Source organism: Nicotiana tomentosiformis, chromosome 12 (genome assembly GCF_000390325.3).
Source record: "Nicotiana tomentosiformis chromosome 12, ASM39032v3, whole genome shotgun sequence".
Lineage (NCBI taxonomy): Eukaryota > Viridiplantae > Streptophyta > Magnoliopsida > Solanales > Solanaceae > Nicotiana > Nicotiana tomentosiformis.
The window spans coordinates 47692674-47713712 of NC_090823.1; positions in this window are offsets into that span (position 1 = coordinate 47692674).

The window sequence follows — 21039 nt, forward strand, 5'->3', positions numbered from 1 at the left end:
GTTTATGGACTAAGGTTGAAGTAAGGATCCTCTGTTAGGTGGTGTTGTTAGGCTTATATGGATTGAGGTAATATGGAATCACCCATGTTTATGTGTATGGTGAGGTTATATGGAGATTTGATGGCTTTGGAACAACTCTTGGCACATTCGAGGATGAACGTATGTTTAAGTGGGAGAGAATGTAATGACCCGATCGGTCGTTTGGAGCTTTAGCATCCCATTCAGTAGTTTGAGACTTTGAGTAGATTCATATTATATATTATGAATTACGTGTATGTTTGGTTTCGGTTTTCGAGCGGTTCGGGGTTGATTTGGAAGAATGATTCTCGTTTTAGAAGTTTTAAGTTGGAAGAGTTGACCAAGGTTTGACTTATGGGTAAACGGACTTGAAATCGTGTTTTAATTATTCCAATAAGTTTTTATGATGATTTTAGACATGTCCACAATTTTTTGTTAACTTTCGATGTGTTTTGGATAAGTTTGGGTTGTATAGTGATTGTTTTCGATTTAGACGTCGATTTGAGCATAAAGTTTATAATATTGGGCAAATGGCCTTTGATTCGTGTTTCGACTAAACCATTATATCTGTATCGTAATTTTGGAACCATAGCAACTGAAATCATCAAGTTTCGACATCGTATAAAAAATTTATGGTCATTTTACTAAGAATTGAGTTGCCATATTTTTCAAAATAATTATGAAATTGCCACTGAATTCGTATTTAAAGATCTCCACTATTTCCAAATATTGAAACCAACATATCTCCTTCACTATAAGGTCAAAAGGAGTGATTCAAAAGTCTAACTTGATTGGAATTTCATGAGCAATCCATTAGAGGAATCAAAAATGAGTTTCGGGATAATTTGGCATAATAAACAAGGCAGAACAGCTGGTAATATTTGGCTACTAATGTTGTTAGAGTTTTCTCATGGAGAATTCAAGAATTTTCTTCAAGTTTCTTCCTTGGGGTAAGGTATACACTATAACCTAAGTATTTTCCTTTGATTCATTCCCTTGGTAAACTTTAACCCATGATTTTAATTGAAAACCCATTTAATTCTTTAAATCAAGACCTATGGTTATGTCCTAAATTTTAAAAATTGAAAATGAGTTAGAGATGTTTATTTCCCGATTCCTTTTGGTGTCTTGTTCTCCTATATTAGGAGAACAACATACTCGAATTTGGCGAGTTTTGGAGGAATATTTCGTGAGATATGTGACCCAACTAGTGTAGGTTGGACTCTTGGATTATGAACACCCAAGAGCGATGTTTTGGCGAATTGGTTGAGCTATCGGACTTCAATTGAGTCGGTTTTTATTCATGTGAGATTATATTAGTTCGGGCTTCGCTCAGATAAGCTTGGATTTAGAATCCAAGGCGGACCCGACGTTGACTTTTTGGGTAAAAAGTAAAGATCATAGCTTTATTTATTGTAATTGGTTTCTCTTGCATTATTTATGTTATTAAGTCATTTTTATTAGATTTGAGCCATGTGGAGGTGAATTTTAGAAGAAAATCTATTTCCGAGGGTTGAGTTGGCCTTGTTGAGGTAAGTATCTTGCCTAACTTTGTGGGGGGGAACATACCCCTTAGGATTTGGGTTAATTGTGCTATTTGTGTTATGTGAAAGCTATTTACGCAAGGTGACGAGTGGGTACACGGGCTATATGTGGTATTTTACAGGTTTAGATGATTTAGACTCTTTTCATGCCTTTAATTGAATTGTCATAACATGTTATATCTCTCATTGTCATTCTATTCTTACATGCTCTATTTGAAATTGTTAGCACTTGTTCTACCTCTTACTTGTTATTTTGCTCTTATATGCTTTAGTTTAAGTTATTGCCTTCCTTATTGTCTTGTTACCTCTTAATTGTTGAATCACTTTTAATTAAAGTTGTTATTTCGTAAAATATCATCTTGTTGAGTAATGTGTGATAAAGTTGTAATAGCCGTTATCACATTGAGGCGAAGTTGTTAATTGTTGAGATGCCTTTCCTTGTTGAGAATTACCATTCATTTTGTTATTGTTTAAATTCTTGTACATATTGTGGTTGAGCCATGGGCTATTTGTTGTGTAAATATTGGTGTTGTTGACTTTGTGGCAAGTTGTGGCATATGGGCACTTGTGGTACGAGTTGTGATTGTGTTGTGATATTGATACGCATGCGGTGGTATAAGGCTAGGAGTCGATATGCATGCGGTGAGATAAAGTGGGCTTGATACCCATGTTGCTAATAGGGAAACTACTTGAAGCCACGCGGTGAGATAATGTGGGCTAAAACGCGTGTAGCTATTTCGAGAAAAATAATTTTCAAAACTAAACTTTAGGCTCACGCGGTGATATAAGGAAAGATTGTGATTGAAATTGTGAAATGTGAATACAAGGCGGTACTTCAGTTGTGATTTTTATTGCACATTCCATGTTGGAACAACTTGTTGATTTGAACGGTTATTGTACTTCCTTCAATCATTTATCCACATTTTGATTATGTTTGGTTATTCATTATTATCTTGGTGTTGCAATGATTGTGGTTTCTTGTGTGAGTCATGCATTCTACGTGATTTGTTGTATTGCTTTAACATGCCAATATGTGTCTACGTTATAACTTGGCGACTTGATTGTCAATGTGAATTTAATTGCGTGGAGGAACTGTATCATATTCTGTTGAGTTGTTGGTAACATAATGGTTTAAATAAAAGAATTATTAACATGCTTTATTCTATATGACTCTTAAGATAGAACTCGTTATCTCACTCGGTGCATTATTATTCTAAATGGTTATCGCACTTTCACTATAATTGGGTTCTCAAATTATACTCATCACCCTATTAGATATTTACCTTACTTAAAATTGTTATCATGTTTTTCCTTATCAAATTATATCTTTAATTCGTTAAATTAACTTATGTTTTGTTTTGTTTAAAAATGATACTTTTACTCAATTTTATTGATTTCTAAACTAAACTCATCTTATACTCTATTTCGTACAAATTGTATATTATTTCACTTTACTTGATTACTAAAATAAACTCTTTATTTCATTTGACACCTTATTTTATTCAAGATTGTAATATGTTTTATGGTATTTAAATATATCTTTCGTTCATCTAAATTAATATTTATCACGATTGCAAAGTACATGGTAGCATGTGGGCTTTGCCATGCGAAGGTGATTGTTATTGTGGGCACGAGGTGCCATATGTTATTGCCGTGTTGTAAGTCCATGCATTGGGAGCGATTTGATTGTTTGAGTTGTCATCGATTTTTTTTTATTTGAGTTCATTTACATCTTATCGGTGTTCTGATTATGTTATTTCTTTATTACTCATTTACTACTTGCTGCCATTTATATTTCTATTGCTTCATTGTTGGTTGTAACTCAATAATTGTTTCCGTCGTTAGTCTTATAGTGATGTTATTTCCATTGTTAGGTTATGTATATCTTGAACAGGTTTTTATGTCTAGTAGGTGTCTTGACCTAGCCTCGTACTACAATACCGAGGTTAGGCTTGATACTTACTAGATACCGTTGTAGTGTACTCATCCTACGCTTCTGCATATTTTTGTGCAGATCTAAGTATTCTAATTGTGTTTTTGGGAGTTGCGTCTGCGCGACGGGAGACTTCAAGGTATACCTACTTGACGTTCGCAGTCCTTGGAGTCACCATCTTACTTCATTATACTACTGTTAAATTGTAATTCAAAACAGTATTGTGTTTAGAAATTCTAGTGTATTTTAGTAGTGCTTATGACTCTGTACTACCAGTTTTGGAAAATGTATAACTACTGGCCACTTGTGGCTATGTATGTCATTTAATAGTTTATGATAAATGATTAAATAGTTCAATTCTGTTATTAAATCAGCATGTGTTAGGCTTACCTAGTCATAGAGACTAGGTGCCATCACGATATCCTAAGATGGAAAATTAGGGTCGTGACACTCACACGGTGATATAAGAAAAGATTGTGATTATGATTCATGAAATGTGATTTCGAGGCGGTACCTCGGTTGTGATTCTTATTGTGCATTCTATGTTGGGACGACTTGTTGAATTGAACGGTTATTATTCTTCCTTCAATCATTCATTCGCATTTTGATTGTGTTTGGTTGTTCGGTTTATCTTAGTGTTGGAATGATTTTGACTTCTTGTGTGAGTCGTGCATTCTACGTGATTTGTTGTATTGCTTTTATATGCCCATTTGTGCCTCCGTTATAACTTGTTGAATTGATTGTCAATGTGAATTAAATTGCGTGGAGTCATTATATGATATTCTATTAAGTTGTTGGTTACATAATGGTTTAAATAAAAGAATTAATAACATGCTCTATTCTATGTGCCTCTTAACATAAAACTCTTTATCTCACTCGGTGCCTTATTATTTTAAATGTTATCGCACTTTCACTATAATTAGGTTCTCAAATTGTTGTAACGACTCGGCCGATCGTTTTGAAAATTTAAGTCCCGATCAGCAGCACAAGGCCCTGAGCAGCATCGTATTATGTGTATTGACTTGCGTGCGTGGTTGAATTCAGTTACCGGATGATTTCGAGTGATTTGGGACACTTGGTCCCTAAAGCGGAAGCTTAAATCTTAGGATTTTGATCGTAATCGAAACTGTGTGAAGACGACTCCGGAATGGAGTTTCGTCGGTTCCGTTAGCTCCGTAGGATGATTTTGGACTGAGGAGCGTGTTCGGACTGTGAATCTGAGGTCTGTAGCTGATTTAGGCTTGAAATGGCAAAAGTCGAATTTTTAGAAATTTGGACCAGAAGTGGACTTTTTGATATCGAGGTCGGAATGCAATTACGATATTTGGAACAGCTCTGTTATGTTATTTGGGACTTGCCTGCAAAATTTGACATGGTGCGATTCGTATTTTCGGCGTTGTTCGATGTGATTTGAGACCTCAAGCGAGTCTATGTTAGGTTATGGAACTTGTTTCTGTGTTTAGACGGGGTCCGGGGGGCTTCGGGTGTGTTTCGGATGGGCTACGGGCCACTTCCTTCTTTTTTGAACTGCTATTTTCTGTCATCTGGTTTCCTTAATCGCATTCGTGTCCCTTCCTTCGCATTTGCTAAGAGTAATTTTGGAGGAGGAATTCGTTGTTCTTCACGTTCGCATGATCACATTCACGATCGCGAAGGTCTGCCTTCTCCTTCTTCGCATTCACATATGTTCCCTCACGTTCGCGTAGTGTAATTTGTGGAGAATGAATTATTGTTCTTCGCGTTCGCGTGATTCCATTCGCGTTCGCGAAGGTCTGCTTTCTCCTTCTTCGCGTTCGCGTGCCGTTTCACGTGTTCGCGTAGCCCAGTTCCTGGGCCATTAATTTCCTTCTTCGCGATCGCACATTCTTGTTCGCGATCACACAATATCAATTCCCGGCAGTAGCCATTTCTTCTTCACGATCGCAGCGCCTCTTCCGCAATCACGATGCTTTCAGGCCTGGGTAGAATATAAGTTTTTCCAAATCGAGGGTTAGGCCATTTTTATAACATTTTGAGTTGTAGAGCTCGATTTTGAGCGATTCCTTGTGGGTTTTTCAAGCAAATCAATTGGGTAAGTGTTCTTCACCTAGAATTTATTTATTTCCATGATTCTATCTTTATTTTTATCATTTAATTTGTGTTTTGAGTTGAGGAAAATGGTGGTTTTTTCAGAAAATTTCAAAATGAAAAATCATAATTTATCATTTATTATAGTTGAACTCGTATCGGAATGGGTGTTCGGGTTTTGTGTAATTTGTCGGGTTCCGAGGTGCGGGCCGGGGGTCGACTTTTGGACCAATTTTTAGATTTTGATAAAGATTGAGGATTTATGGTCCGGAATAGTTCCTTATGAGTTTTATTTGTGCTTCGAAGTTATTTTGGTTAGATTTGAGCCGTCCGGAGGTCATTTCACCCGAGAAGTTCATTTTTGAGTATCGGTCTGTCTTCTTTGAGGTAAGCATCTTGCCTAACTTCGTGTGGGGAACTACCCCTTAGGATTTGTGTCTTCTATGCTAATTGTAGTCCATGTACGCGAGGTGACGAGTACGTGCCCGGACTTATTTGTGGAAAATTGGCCTTTTATGGATTCTTAGGTCCTTATATTCATTGAATATGCAGTTGTTCTCATTATGATTACGTTTCTTAATTTCCAATTTCACTTCTACCTACTCTAATTGGAATTAATTGCTTCATGATCCACTCTTGTTGTTCATTTGATTCATATGTGCCTTAACTGAAATTGTTATCTCTTCTATTGCCATGTTATCTTTCCCCTAACTGATTATCTTTATTTGAAGTTATAATTATCTCTTTTATAATTGTTCATCCTTAATTGGGGCTATGATTATCTTTCTACTGCTTATCTCTAATTGAAATTGTTGTATCTCTCTCTCTTAATTGCCCTAACTTAAAACAAGTTAGATATCCTATATTTTTGTTGGCTTATCCTTATTTGGAATTATTCGTCTTGTGTTAGCTCTCTCGTTGACGAACTGTACATTGTGGACCGTTGTTACATAATATTTCCTTTCTTGTTGAGCTGTTCTTATTATGACTAGCGTTCTCAATTGTGGATACTCTTTGTGAATTAGTTCCTCTGTTTCCTTCAGTTCTGGAATTTCTGAGTTGACGTATTTATCATATCCTTGTATTATTATCATTGTTGTTATTGTACTTATTGTGGTGATGCATGAGGTTTCTGCCGTGCTGTTGTGGTTATTGTGATGCACGGGGTTTCTGCCGTGCAGTTGTTATTATGGGATTGCACGAGGTTTCTACCGTGTTATTGTTACTATTGATATTTGCACATGCAGCGTGACAAGGCAGGAGATATATATATATATATATATATATATATATATATATATATATATATATATATATATATGTGTGTGTGTGTGTGTGTGTGTGTGTGTAGGCTGCACATGTGACGAGACAAGGTGGGAACATTGTTATGTACACGTGGCGAGACAAGGTGGGTTGTGTCCGGATTGATTTGTGATAATTTGTGATGGCCTAGGGGCATTCTTGTTGTTGATATTGTGTAGTGGTACACTTACCTGTGTGAGCTTTATCTTGTGAGAGATGTGAGAAAATATTTTACGTGTTGTTCGTTCTTTTTTCTTATGCTTATTTGCCGGTATGGACTATGTTAGGACACTTGCACAAGCATACACATAGTTAAGCACTCTTATCGGATAAGATGTGTTGTTGATATTGTTGAGCATAGATGCTCACTCTTGTTTACTTGCCTTCTATGTGAGAATGGCTCTATTGGTATGTGAGTCGTTAGTGCGGTTATGAAGTGTAATGAGGGCACAGGATGCCAAGTGTTAAGGTTTAGGTATTGAGACCCGTGAGTTATGATTGCCTGAGGTTCGGTACCTCGTGGAGTTTGATGACTAAAACCTGATGTAAAAGCGGTTGTAGTTGCTGAGTTATTACTTGTCCTTGTTGTATTTGTGATTCCGGATTTAGGTTGTGTTCCATTCACTTTTCTGTGTCATTTTTATGGTATTCCGCTGATACTTGTTGTTTCCTTTCTTATTGCCATTACTGTATTGTGAGCCATATTGCATAGTCTTTATGTAGATATCATATTTCTGTTGTTCATATACTTATACTTATTCAGTTTATTAGACCAGTGGGTGTCTTGACTGTTCCTCGTAACTACTCCACTGAAGCTAGTCTTGATACTTACTGGGCACCACTATGGTGTGCTCATTCTACACTTCTGCACATTTTTGTGCAGATCCAGGTATCTGTTCATTAGTAGCTGTGCGGGTCGTTGCTGTGGAGACTCAAGGTGAACCTGCAGCTGCGTTCGCAGGCTTCGGAGTCACCTTCAAATTTTTGTTTTGCACTGTTTATTCTTATTTCTGGACAGTTGTATTTAGAAGTTTTCTAGCAAATACTCTGTAGAGCTTATGACTTGTACTACTGATTTTGGGAATTGTAAATTTAAGGGATTTCTATTTCAAATTGTTAGATATTATTTAAATAATGTTGTTGCTTCGATTAATATTAGGCTTACCTAGTCCCTAAGACTAGGTGCCATCACGATACCCAACGGAGGGGAAATTGGATCGTGACAAGTTGGTATCAGAGCTCTAGGTTCATAGGTGTTACGAGTCATAAGCGAGTTTAGTAGAGTCTCGCGGATCGGTACGGAGACGTCTATACTTATCTTCGAGAGGCTACAGAACTATTAGGACAATCTCAGTTCTTTCATTCCTATCGTGCGAGCTTATTGATCTCAGAGTTTGAACTTTTATCATTCCATTCTTTCAGAGATGGTGAGGACACGAGCTGCAGTTATCGATGACATTGCTTCCGAAGCAGGTATCGCTAGAGGCAGAGGCCGATGAGGAGTAAGTGTCACAGCCAGAGCACCTACCAGAGCAGCAGTTGAGGAGCCGCCAATAGTTTCCGTTGGGGAGCAGGTACTGGAGGCGCCTGTTATTACCCCCGGACTTCAAGAGACCTTAGCACAGTTCTTGAGCATGTTTGGAACATTGGCTCAGGAGGGGTTGATTCCGGTTGCACCAGCTACTTCACAGACTGGGGGAGGAACCCAGACTCCCGCCGCCCACACCCCAAAGCAGCGAGTTCATGTTGGTCAGGATCCAGGTGTCACAGCGACACAGCCTGTGGTTCCAGTTCAGCCCGTGGTCAGGGCAGCAGCATCTGAGGAAGAGCAGCTTAGACTTGCAAGGTTCAAGAAATATGACCCTCCTACATTCAGTGGGTTGGCTTCAGAAAGTGCTCAGGATTTTCTGGTAGAGTGTCACTGCATTCTCCGTACTATAGGTATTGTGGAGACGAGTGGGGTTGCTTTTACTATATTCGAGCTCAGGGGAGCTTATCAGTGATGGCGGGCATATGAGTTGGGTAGCCCAGCCGAGTTAGCTTCACTTACGTGGGTTCAGTTTTCAGAGATGTTCTTGAGAGAGTTTGTACCTCAGTCCCTCCAAGATGCATGGCGCATGGAGTTTGAGCGGCTGCGCCAGGGCACTAATGTCAGTATCAGAGTATGCCGTTAGATTCAGTGATTTGGGCAAACATGCACCTGCTTTGGTCTCCATAGTTAGAGAGTGTGTCCGTAGATTCATTGAGGGACTCAGGCATGATATTCGGTTCAGCATGGCACGGGAGTTAGAGTCAGATATTTCGTTTCAGCAGGTGGTAGGTATTGCTCGCCTTGTAGAGGGCATGTGGGATCAGGAGAGAGAGGACAGGCGGGGCCATGAGAGAGAGTAAAGGCAAAATCGAAAGAGAGAGGACAGGGAGGTGAGGAGGCCTCATAGATCGGAGAGATCTACTGGTCCTTATTTTGGAGGCAGGGTACGATATGGTAGAGGTTTTGTGGGTTAGCCAGTTCAATTTGCACTTCAGGCTTCGCACAGTGTTTCAGGTGTTCATGGGTCTCAAAGTACCCGTACCGCACAGTTCCCACAGCCATGTCGGCAGAGAGGTTGTTTTGTGTGGAGATACCAGACATAGGGTGAGAGATTATCCCAGACTTGGGAAAAATGTGTCACAATGTGGTATTCAGGCAAGTAGAGGGCGCCCAAGAGGGGAAGGCCAATCCCATTGATGTGTCTTTTATAGTAGGCTGAAGGCCGATGCGCCAGATGATGTCATACATGTATGCTTTTGATTTGTTACAAAGGGGCACCATTCGTATTTTGATTCGGTTCTGCTTAGCAGGGCGAGTTCCCCTATTTGTTGTCCCGCCTATGGGTGAGTTCATGACATAGTATTATGTTTAGGTGTTTACCCCTGTTGGGAGATTCTATGAGTGATAGCCGTGTCTTTTGTTGTTTTAGTTCATTATTGAAAGTTACGAGACTATAAGTGAATTCATGTTGTCTATTATGACAGGTTTGATGTGATTCCTGAGTAAATTGGTTACGATTTATGATTTGATACTCTACCGGGGTGAGAGTTTAGTCAGTGTTGTGATTTTATTGGGAGAATTGAGTTAGTGGAAGATTTCCATTAGTATGATGTGTATTCGACTTGTGATTCAGAGTTGAGGGTGAGACCCTCGCGACTCCATATGATTTGATATGTTTGAGCCAGGCTGCGTGCCGCAGTGGAAGTTATACCAGGCTGAGATCCTTATGATTTGTTCATGTACTTTGATTTTTCCTTTTAAATTGATTCATAGTCTGGTACTGTTAGAGAGTTGTGACTGTCGGACTTTTTGATATTTCTCTTGTGTGTTTCTCTTTACATATTCAGTCATTTTTGTTATGTGCTTCTTAAATTTTAGCTTGCGGGGTGTGCGCCCGGTGGTGTCAGTTGTGACTTGTTGATTCGGGTGTATAGTTAAGAGTTATTCATGTCTCTTGCATCGTTGTCAGTGTTGTGGAGGGTTCAAACAGGGTTTTAACGGATATAAGGCTAATTGTCGGTGCTGGTTTTGATTGAGGGCAGCTATTGTGATCAGAAATATTATTATAGGCCTATGTGTGGTGTGTCTTGTTGTGTTGTCGTACCTTGTAGGTGTAGGCATGAGTTTTTACAGCTGGTTGAGATTGATACCAGTTATGGATTTAGAATCGGGTCTTTTGAAGATAAATGGAAGGTGAGAATTTTGACTCTAAGGCTTATCGGAGTTGATAGAAAGGATAAATTGCAGTTGGGATGGTGTCGTTAGGCTTATGTGGATTGGGGTGAAGTGCGGTCCCCCGCTGGTGTATGTTGGATATATGCTTTCAGTAATTTGAAGACTTCGAGATAATTCTTGGCACGTTTGAGGACGAACGTTTGTTTAAGAGTGGAAGGATGTAACGACCCGGCCGGTCATTTTGAGAATTTAAGTCCCGATCGATGGCATAAGGCCCTGAGTAGCTTCATATTATGTGTATTGACTTGCGTTCGTGGTTGAATTCAGTTACCGGATGATTCGAAGTGATTTGGGACACTTGGTCCCTAAAACGGAAGCTTAAGTCTTAGGATTTTGACCGTAGTCGGAACTGTGTGAAGAAGACTCCGGAATGGAGTTTTGTTGGTTCCGTTAGCTCCGTTAGGTGATTTTGGACTTAGAAGCGTGTCCGGACTGTGAATCTGAGGTCTGTAGCTGATTTAGGCTTGAAATGGCAAAAGTCGAATTTTTATAGATTTGGTCCAGAAGTGGAATTTTTGATATCAGGGTTGGAATGCGATTTCGAAAGTTGGAACAACTCCGGTAATTGATTTGGGTCTTGCCTGCAAAATTTGACGTCATTTCGGGTTGGTTTGATAGGTTTCGGCACGAGTTTTCGAAGTTGGAAGTTTTGAAAGTTCTTAATTTCGATTCATGGTGTGATTCGTATTTTCGGCATTGTTCGATGTGATTTGAGACCTCGAGCGAGTCCTTGTTAGGTTATGGAACTTGTTTGTGTATTTAGATGGGGTCTCGGGGCCTCAGGTGTGTTTCGGATGGGCTACAGGCCATTTTCAGCTATTTTTGAACTGCAGTTTTCTATCATCTGGTTTCCTTAATCGCCTTCGCATCCCTTCCTTCGCATTCGCGGAGAGTAATTTTGGAGGAGGAATTCGTTGTTCTTCGCGTTCGCATGATCATGTTCGCGATCGCGCATGTCTGCCTTCTCCTTCTTCGCGTTCGCATATGTTCCCTCGTGTTCGCGTATTGCATTTTGTGGAGAATGAATTATTATTCTTCGCGTTCGCGAGATTCCATTCGCGATTGCAAAGGTCCGCTTTCTCCTTCTTCACGTTCGCGTGTAGTTTCACGCGTTCGTGTAGCCCAGTTCCTGGGCCATTAATTTCCTTCTTCGCGATCGCAGATTCTTGTTTGCGATCGCACAACATCAATTCCGGGTAGTAGCCATTTCCTCTTCACGATCACAGCGCCTCTTCCGCGATCGTGATGCTTTCAGGCCTGGGCAGAATATAAATTTTTCCAAATCGAGGGTTAGGCCATTTTTATCATATTTTGACTTGTAGAGCTCGGTTTTGAGCGATTCCTTGTGGGTTTTTCAAGCAAATCAATTGGGTAAGTGTTCTTCACCTAGAATTTATTTATTTTCATGATTCTATCTTTATTTTTATCATTTAATTTGTATTTTGAGTTGAGGAAAATGGTGGTTTTTGCAGAAAATTTTAAAATTTCAAAATCATAATTTATCATTTATTATAGTTGAACTCGTATAAGAATGGGTGTTCGGGTTTTGTGAAATTTGTCGGGTTCCGAGGTGCGGGCCGGGGTTCGACTTTTGGACCAATTTTTAGATTTTGATAAAGATTGAGGATTTATGGTCCGGAATAGTTCCTTATGAGTTTTATTTGTGCTTTGAAGTTATTTTTGTTAGATTTGAGCCGTCCGGAGGTCATTTCACCTGAGAAGTTCATTTTTGAGTATCGGTCTGTCTTCTTTGAGGTAAGCATCTTGCCTAACTTCGTGTGGGGGAACTACCCCTTAGGGTTGAGTCTTCTATGCGTCCGTGTACGCGAGGTGACGAGTACGTGCCCGGACTTATTTGTGGAAAATTGGCCTTTTAGGGATTCTTAGGTCCTTATATTCATTGAATATGCAGTTGTTCTCGTTACGACTATGTTTCTTAATTTCCAGTTTCACTTCTTCCTACCTTAATTGGAATTAATTGTTTCATGATCCACTCTTGTTGTTCATTTGATTCATATGTGCCTTAACTGAAATTGTTATCTCCTCTATTGCCATGTTATCTTTCCCCTAACTGCTTATCTTTATTTGAAGTTATAACTATCTATTTTATAATTGTTCATCCTTAATTGAGGCTATGATTGTCTTTCTGCTGCTTATCCCTAATTGAAATTGTTCTATCTTTTTCTTAATTGCCCAACCTTAAAAGAAGTTAGATATCCCATATTTTTGTTGGCTTTTTCCTTATTTGGAATTATTCGTCTTGTGTTAGCTCCCTCGTTGATGAACTGTACATTGTGGACCTTTGTTACATAATATTTTCTTTCTTGTTGAGCTATTGTTATTATGACTAGCGTTCTCTATTGTGGCTACTCCTTGTTTTTGATATTATGTAGTGGTACACTTACCTGTGTGAGCTTTATCTTGTGAGAGCTGTGAGAAATTATTCTACGTGTTGTCCGTTCTTTTTCCTTATGCTTATTTACCAGTATAGACTATGTTAGGACACTTGCACAAGCATACACATAGTTAAGCACTCTTATTGAATAAGAGGTGTTGTTGATATTGTTGAGCATAGATGCCCACCTTTGTTTACTTGCCTTCTATGTGGGAATGGCTTTATTGGCACGTGAGTCGTCAGTGCGGTTATGAAGTGTAATGAGGGCACAGGATGCCAAGTGTTAGGGTTCAGGTATTGAGACCCATGAGTTGTGATTGTCCGAGGTTCGGTACCTCGTGGAGTTTGATGACTAAAACCTGACTAAAACCTGATGTAAAACCTGTCCGAGGTTCTTTGTCATTTTATGGTATTCCGCTGATACTTGTTGTTTTCTTTTTTATTTCCATTACTGTATTGTGAGCCATAATGTAGTCTTTATGTAGATATTATATTTCTGCTGTTCATATACTTATACTTGTTCCGTTTATTAGACCAGTGGGTGTCTTGACTGTTCCTCGTCACTACTCCACCGAGGTTAGTTTTGATACTTACTGGGCACCGCTGTGGTATGCTCATTCTATACTTCTGCACATATTTGTGCAGATCCAGGTATCTCTTCGTTAGTAGTTGTGCGGGTCGTTGCTGTGGAGATTCAAGGTGAACTTGCTGTTGTGTTCGCATGCTTCAGAGTCACCTTCAAATTTTTGTTTTGCACTGTTTATTCTTATTTCTGGACAGTTGTATCTAGAAGTCTTCTAGAAAACACTCTGTAGAGCTTATGACTTGTACTACCGGTTTTGGGAATTGTAAATTTAAGGGATTTCTATTTCAAATTGTTCGATGTTATTTAAATAATGTTGTTGCTTCGATTAATGTTAGGCTTACCTAGTCCCTAAGACTAGGTGTCATCACGATACCCAACGGAGGGAAAATTGGGTCGTGACAATTATACTCTTCACTCTGGTTGACGTTTACCTTACTTAAAATTGTTATCATGTTTTTCTTTATCAAATTCTATATTTAATTCATTAATTTAATAAATATTGTTTTTACTTTAAATATGATATTTTACTCAATTTTATTGATTTCTAAACTAAACCCACCTGAGGCTCTATTTTGTATAAATTGTATCTTACTTTACTTTATTTGATTTCTAAAGTAAACTCATTATTTCATTTGACGCCTTATTCTATTCAAGATTTTTCTTATGCTTTATGGTATTTAAATATATCTCTCGATCATTTTAATTGATATTTGTCACGGTAGAAATGCACATGGTAGCACATGGGCTTTGCCGTACGAAGGTGATTGTTATTGTGGACATGAGGTGCCATACGTGTAAGATTTGGAAATTGTGGTTCATGATTTGTGATTTACGAGGTGTGAAACCTCGAGGGAAATTCTTGTTGTACGTCCATACGTTGAAAACGATTTGATTATTTGAGTTGTCATATGTTCTTCCTTATTTGAGCTCATTCATATCTCATTGGTGTTTAGATTATATTGTTTCTTTACTACTCGTTTACTACATACTACCATTTGTGTTTCTATTATTTCATTGTTGGTTGTAAATCAATAATCTTTTCGCTGTTAGCTTTACATTGATGTTCTTTTCATTATTAGCTCTATGTATATCTTGAACAGGCTTCTATGTCTAGTAGGTGTCTTGACCTGGCCTCATCACTACTATACCAAGGTTAGGCTTGATACTTACTAGGTACAATTGTGGTGTACTCATGCTACGCTCCTGCATATTTTTGTGCAGCCCATCTTATTTCATTGTGCTACTATTAAATTGTAATTCGAGACAATACTATTTTTAGAAATTCTAGTATATTTTCGTAGAGCTTATAACTCCGTACTACCGGTTTTGGAAAGTATATAACTGTTGGCCGTTTGCAACTATATATATCATTTATTGTTTTATGATTTAATGATTAAATAATTAAATTCTATTATTAACTCAATATGTGTTAGGCTTACCTAGTCTTAGAGACTAGGTGTCATCACGACATCCTAAGGTGGGAATTTGGGATTGTGATAGTCTTGTTTGTTATATTTACATCTATGACTTTTACTCTTTTTTTGTGCTCTCATCTAAACCTTCTGCTTTGCTAGATAGTGAAATTTATGCCCTCTTACCTTAATTGCTAACATTGTTTATGTGCCTTCCACCTTGTCTGTTATTGTTGTTCGGGTGCTCTGCCTTGTTCGCTATCGCTACCTGTGTATTTTTCACCTCACTGTTACTGTTATTGGCATTTCTTTTACCTGGTTGGTACTGTTATATAAATATTTGATGAAGATGAGATAAATTCATGAAGGGTGTTACCGTGCCAATTGATTTGACATACATTTATATATTTAATGAGGGTGAGATAAATGCACGAAGAGTGTTGTTGTGACATTTGACTTGATATCTTGAACACTTTCCTCATACTATGAAGATTCATGAATTTACTATGTTGTTTGGTGGTTATCGTTTTAAGAAAAGGTTGTTTGTTATATAAGGAAATTGTCGGTGTAGTAGTCATTTACTGCTTCGCATATTTATTCTTGTACTCTTCTCTGTTATTCCTAGTATTGTTCCTATTGCAAATCTATCTGCAGAAGTTATATTAGTTAGTATATTTTGACTTAAAAATCTCGCCACCACATCACCGAGGTTAGTCAAGATACTTATTGAGTAAATGGGGTCGGTTGTACTCATACTATACTTCTGCACCTTGCGTGCAGATCTTGGAGCTGCATAGCCATGGAAGATGGAGCCTAGCATTGGAGATGTATCAGCACTCCAGATACAGACTACCATTTGTTTACGGTAGTTTAGGATTTGTATTTCTGTTTATGTAAATTTCAAACATATGATGTATCTTTTTCCAAATTTAATTTATAATCTTATTCATAGTCGCTCGTGACTTCTACTACCAATCCTTGGGAGGTTGTATAGAATTCTGTCGTTTTATTTCTTGATATCAATAATATATCATTTTGGTTATCTTGTTCCATGTTTGGCTTGCCTAGCATTAGGGTTAGGTGCCATCATGACCTAGTGGGATTTTGGGTCGTGATAAAATTACCTCAATCCGAGCTCACTAGCTCTCAAAATGACAAATTGAAGCTCAAGTACTAAATGGGGTTATATACACAAATGCAGTAAGTTTTTGTGCAAAATTTTTCATTTCCCTTAATTCACTAAATCAGTCATAACGTTCTATACTAATATTGAAATGCAAATAGTTTGAATTTTTAGAAACTAAGTTCAGAGGGCTACAACATTCATCAAGGTATCTTTATCAAATTCATTATAGATTGCAGTCAGTTCTCTTATGAAGTTAGGTCAAGTGCAGAAAACTAAATTTCAGCACTTCAAATCTTTCAAAACTTGCTCCAAACGCGCCGAACCTCACGCATGTCCTTGGGGACCCGTCCAATCATTCTATAACAAACTTGTTCATGGTCTCAAAATACCTACGGAAATAATACCCAAGAATCAAGATTCAAATCAAAGTCTTAAACTTTCTTAACTTCAAAAATTTCTACTTTTTAACAAGATGTGTCTGAATCACAACCGGCCCCTTTGGGTCACCTCAAAACCATTTTAACAAGCCTAAATAACCTATATGAACTAATCGAAAGTCTCAAAACACTATTCAAAGTGCAATAACACAAAATTCTAACTTGAGTCAAACTTTTGAACTCTTGAGTTTTTCAAATTTCCAACTTTCAACTTAAAGTGCCGAATCAACTCCAGGCCACCCAAGATCCAATACAAGCATACATACAAGTCAAAAATAATAATATGAACCTACTGGAACCTTCAAATATCGATTCAAGGTCTGTTTACCCAAAATGTTGACTTTGGTCAACTCTCTTAACTTTAAACCTCTAGTTATGAACTAGGTGTTCCAAATCACTCCTAAACTCTATGGGATTGTTCCAACCATACTGGCAGATTACAAATCAGCAAAAGAACCTACAGAATATCTCAAAATCCAAAATGGGATACTAGAACTCAAAATGACATGTTGGGTCGTTACAGAAGCGACAACGAAGGAGGAGGAGAAGGATAGGACGGACGGGGAGAAGGAGAAGGGGGAGGGGGGGAGTTGTGTAAAATAAGAAAGTTTTAGAGTTTTCAAAGTATGTAAAATAAGAAAGTTTTAAAAACTCAAAACTTCAACAATTATATAAAATAAAGTCTGCAACTCAACATGTACAACTCCCAAAACCTGGCGAAATATAACTCACAAGCTCTATGAAGTGATTCTGAATATCTCTATACAATAGTGTATAAATAAGGACAAGGAAATAAAATAATCCAGGTTGAGGGGGACTCCGAGGCCTGCGGACGCTAACAGGTATACTTTGAAGTCTCCACGCACGGATCCTACACACTGACGCTCGGACTGATAGGAGGTACCTAGATCTGTACAAAAAGATGTTCAGATGCGTAACATGATTACACCACAATGGTACCCAATAAGTGCCAAGCCTAACCTTGGTAGAGTAGTGGTGAGGTCAGGTCAAGGCCCTACTGGAATAATTAAAAGACTGAACAAGTGTAAAGAAGTATAATAATTACAAGGATAAAATTAAAACAACATTAGCATATCAAGGTCACCTACACAGAACTAAGGTAAATAGTGCAACACGAAGAAAACAGTCAATAACAAGCTAAGGAAACAACAACCAAAGACAAGTACAAAAATGGAGAATTGCCAAAAAGAGTCACTATCGAGGTACCGCCTCGTAGTCTCAAGTCTCAAATCACAAGAATAAACCACAATCTTTCTTTATATCACCGCGGGAGCTTTAACATTTAGTTTTTAAAATTATTTTCCCGAAATAGCAACTCGAGTTTTAGCCCACCTTATCACACTGCATGACTTCTCGTAGTTCCCTTACTAGCCACACGTATAAAGCCCACCTTATCTCACCGCATACGTTTCAACCCAAAAACCTGATACCACCGCATGCATTTCAACCCAAAATCCTGATACCACCACATGCGTATCAATATCACAACGTATCAAAAATCGCACCTCAAGTGCCCGATATTACAACTCGCCAGAGAAACCAAACAATAACAGTAATTTCATAGTAAAGAGCCCATGGCTCAACCACAAAGTACACAACAGTCTCAACAATAACAACCGGAATTAACAACTCAACATAAAGGTATTTCACAACTTAATACTTTACGTCAATGTGAATCACGATCTTTATATCTCAATACCAATTTCAACAACAAGATATTCCATGATTTAACAACTTCAAGTAAAGAGTTCAATAATTAAGTAATGAATACGGAATAAAGGAAACAAGAACTTCAACTAAACATATAGGGAAATTAGCATGTAAGAGAATAAGATAAGTAGACATGTAAAAATAGACTAAGAATGATGATTATAACATGTTAAGATAACTACATTAAGGCATAAAAGGAATCTACATAGCTAAAATCGGAAATATCCACATTTAGCCCGTGTACACACTCGTCACCTTGCGTACACAGCTTTTAGACATCACAATTATCACAAACGACATCAATCTTAAGGGGATATTCCCCCACACAAGGTTAGGCAAGTCACTTACCTCAAATCACGCTAAATCAATCCACTAGAAGGACTTTCTCTCGCTTAACCAACTCTGAACGGCTCGAATCTAGCCAAAACAACTTCATACTATAAATATTAACTATAGGAAACTAATTCAAATAATGAAATTACGATCTTTGCAAAGAATTAAAAAGTCAACCCGGGCCTGCGCCTCGGAACTCGATAAAAATTACAAAAATCCGAACATCCATTCGATAACGAGTTCAACCATACAAGAATTACTCAAATCCGTCCTCAAATCGCCTTTCAAATCCTCAAATTTTAGCCTAAGAAGTTTCTACCATTTTCCTCAATTTTCCAACTCAAACTACTAATTAAATACTACAATTATCAATAGATTCATGTAAATTAATCAAAACCGAATTAGAAATTATTACCCCAATAATCTCTCTGAAAATTTCCTGAAAATTCACCTCAAACTGAGCTCTCTAAGTCCAAATTATGAAATAAGAGATAAAACCCTCGTTTTGAAATTTAAGTCTGCTGCCCAGTGATTTCTTCTTTGCAAACGCGGAAAATGCCTCGCGTTCGCGAAGCACAAAAATGTTGCTGCCCAAATAAATACTCTGCGATCACGTAAGACCACACGCGAACGCAAAACGCTGCCTCACCAAGCTACACGATCGCAAAACACACCACGCGATGGAAATGAACAAAACGCATGGACCTGCAACCCCCAAATCCTTCTACGTGAACGCGACCTCCTTCACGCGCTCACGATTCACTGAAACCCAACCTTTCGCGATCGCAGACCCCTTCTCATGATCGCATAGAGAAAATTTCCCCCAGTGCCAAACTGCTCTTCGCGATCGTGTTAGTCCACTCGCAATCGCGTATAAGGAAACCAGAAGCACCACATTCAGCAATCTTCAAAGTTCCAAAATGCATTGAACATGGTTCGAATTACACCGGAGGCCCCCAGGACCTCAACCAAACATACCAATAAGTCCTAAAATATTAAACGAACATGCTCGAAGCGTCAAATATGGAGCTATTGGAATTATCAAAAACACCATTCCAGAGTCGTCTTTACAAAAGTCAAACTACAGTCAACTCTAAATTACTTAAACCTCCAACTTAGGGACTATGTATCCTATTTCACTCTAAACCTTTCCCGAACCCGAAACCAAGCACCCCGGCAAGTCACGTAACCACAATATAATACATAGGAAGCAATAAATAGGGGATCGGGTCTAATTTACTGCGTCCAAATGCACACCTCAAAACAAGGTATGAAATGATCGATTGCAATTATAGTAACCCAACAAAGAGTCGGGGTCGAATACACAGGGAGATAGATGGGAGTTAGAGGTATATATTCTAATGTGTGAAATTGGATTATCTTGATTTGCACTTCATCAAGAAAGGTTTTGTTTCTATTGCTAGTTTTACACTAAAGTTTGCAGAATAAAGAAATAAGACTTGAAAAATTGTTTTTGAAGTTTTTCAAATTGATAAAAAGCCTAGAGTTATGACCATCACCTAGGTTTTTGTCTAATGGGGTAAAAACCTTAATGCTTGTTTTGCTGAGCGGGGTGTATTATAGCTATAAACTCTCAATTACCCACTCAATACCTCTCGGTCAGAGAATGGTTTTGCCCAATTTGGCTCTCAAGACCAAATGGGTATCACACAATACAGTTAATAAAAGCTCAAGTCGGGTTATTATTATCTCTAGGTTGAACCCATTAATTGGGTTAATCAATCTCTCGATTGACCCAAGTCCTTGTTAGCCAAGTTTTTCTAGACTAAGTCTCTCTTTCTCAAGTAAAGACTAAGTCAAATAGGCATGAACTAATATTTGCAACTATTAATTTCACAAATTAAAGCATGAACTAGGCTAAATAATAAGATTAACATAAGGTTAACCCAATCATAAACAAGCACTAATTTAATTACCAATAAGGTTAACACATTAGGGTTGGGTCACAACCCTAGTAATAAATCTAGCTACTCATGTTTCGGTTTGAAGAAAAAGAAGAAGAAAGATTAATTAAACTCATAATGCAAACTTAAAATGATAAAATCTATTGTAAATTACACCAAAATAAAGAAAACTTCCAAAAGAGGTAAAGAAAAATGGTTACAGAACTTGCTGATCTCAAAACTTAACCTAATTTTGTGAAATTCGTTTATTTATACAAGGCTGAAAACTTTGAACAAAAATTCCCTTCGGTAGGTTCTGCGACCGCACAATTCTTCATCTGGAAGGACCTGGGATTTTGCGGCCGAACAATTTTGAACTGCGACCGCGAGACAATATTTTCTGTGGTTCACAGATTAAGCACTGCGGCCGCAAGGTACTCTTTTGCGGTCTGCAATAGTATGATTGCGGCCGCACAAATCTTGTG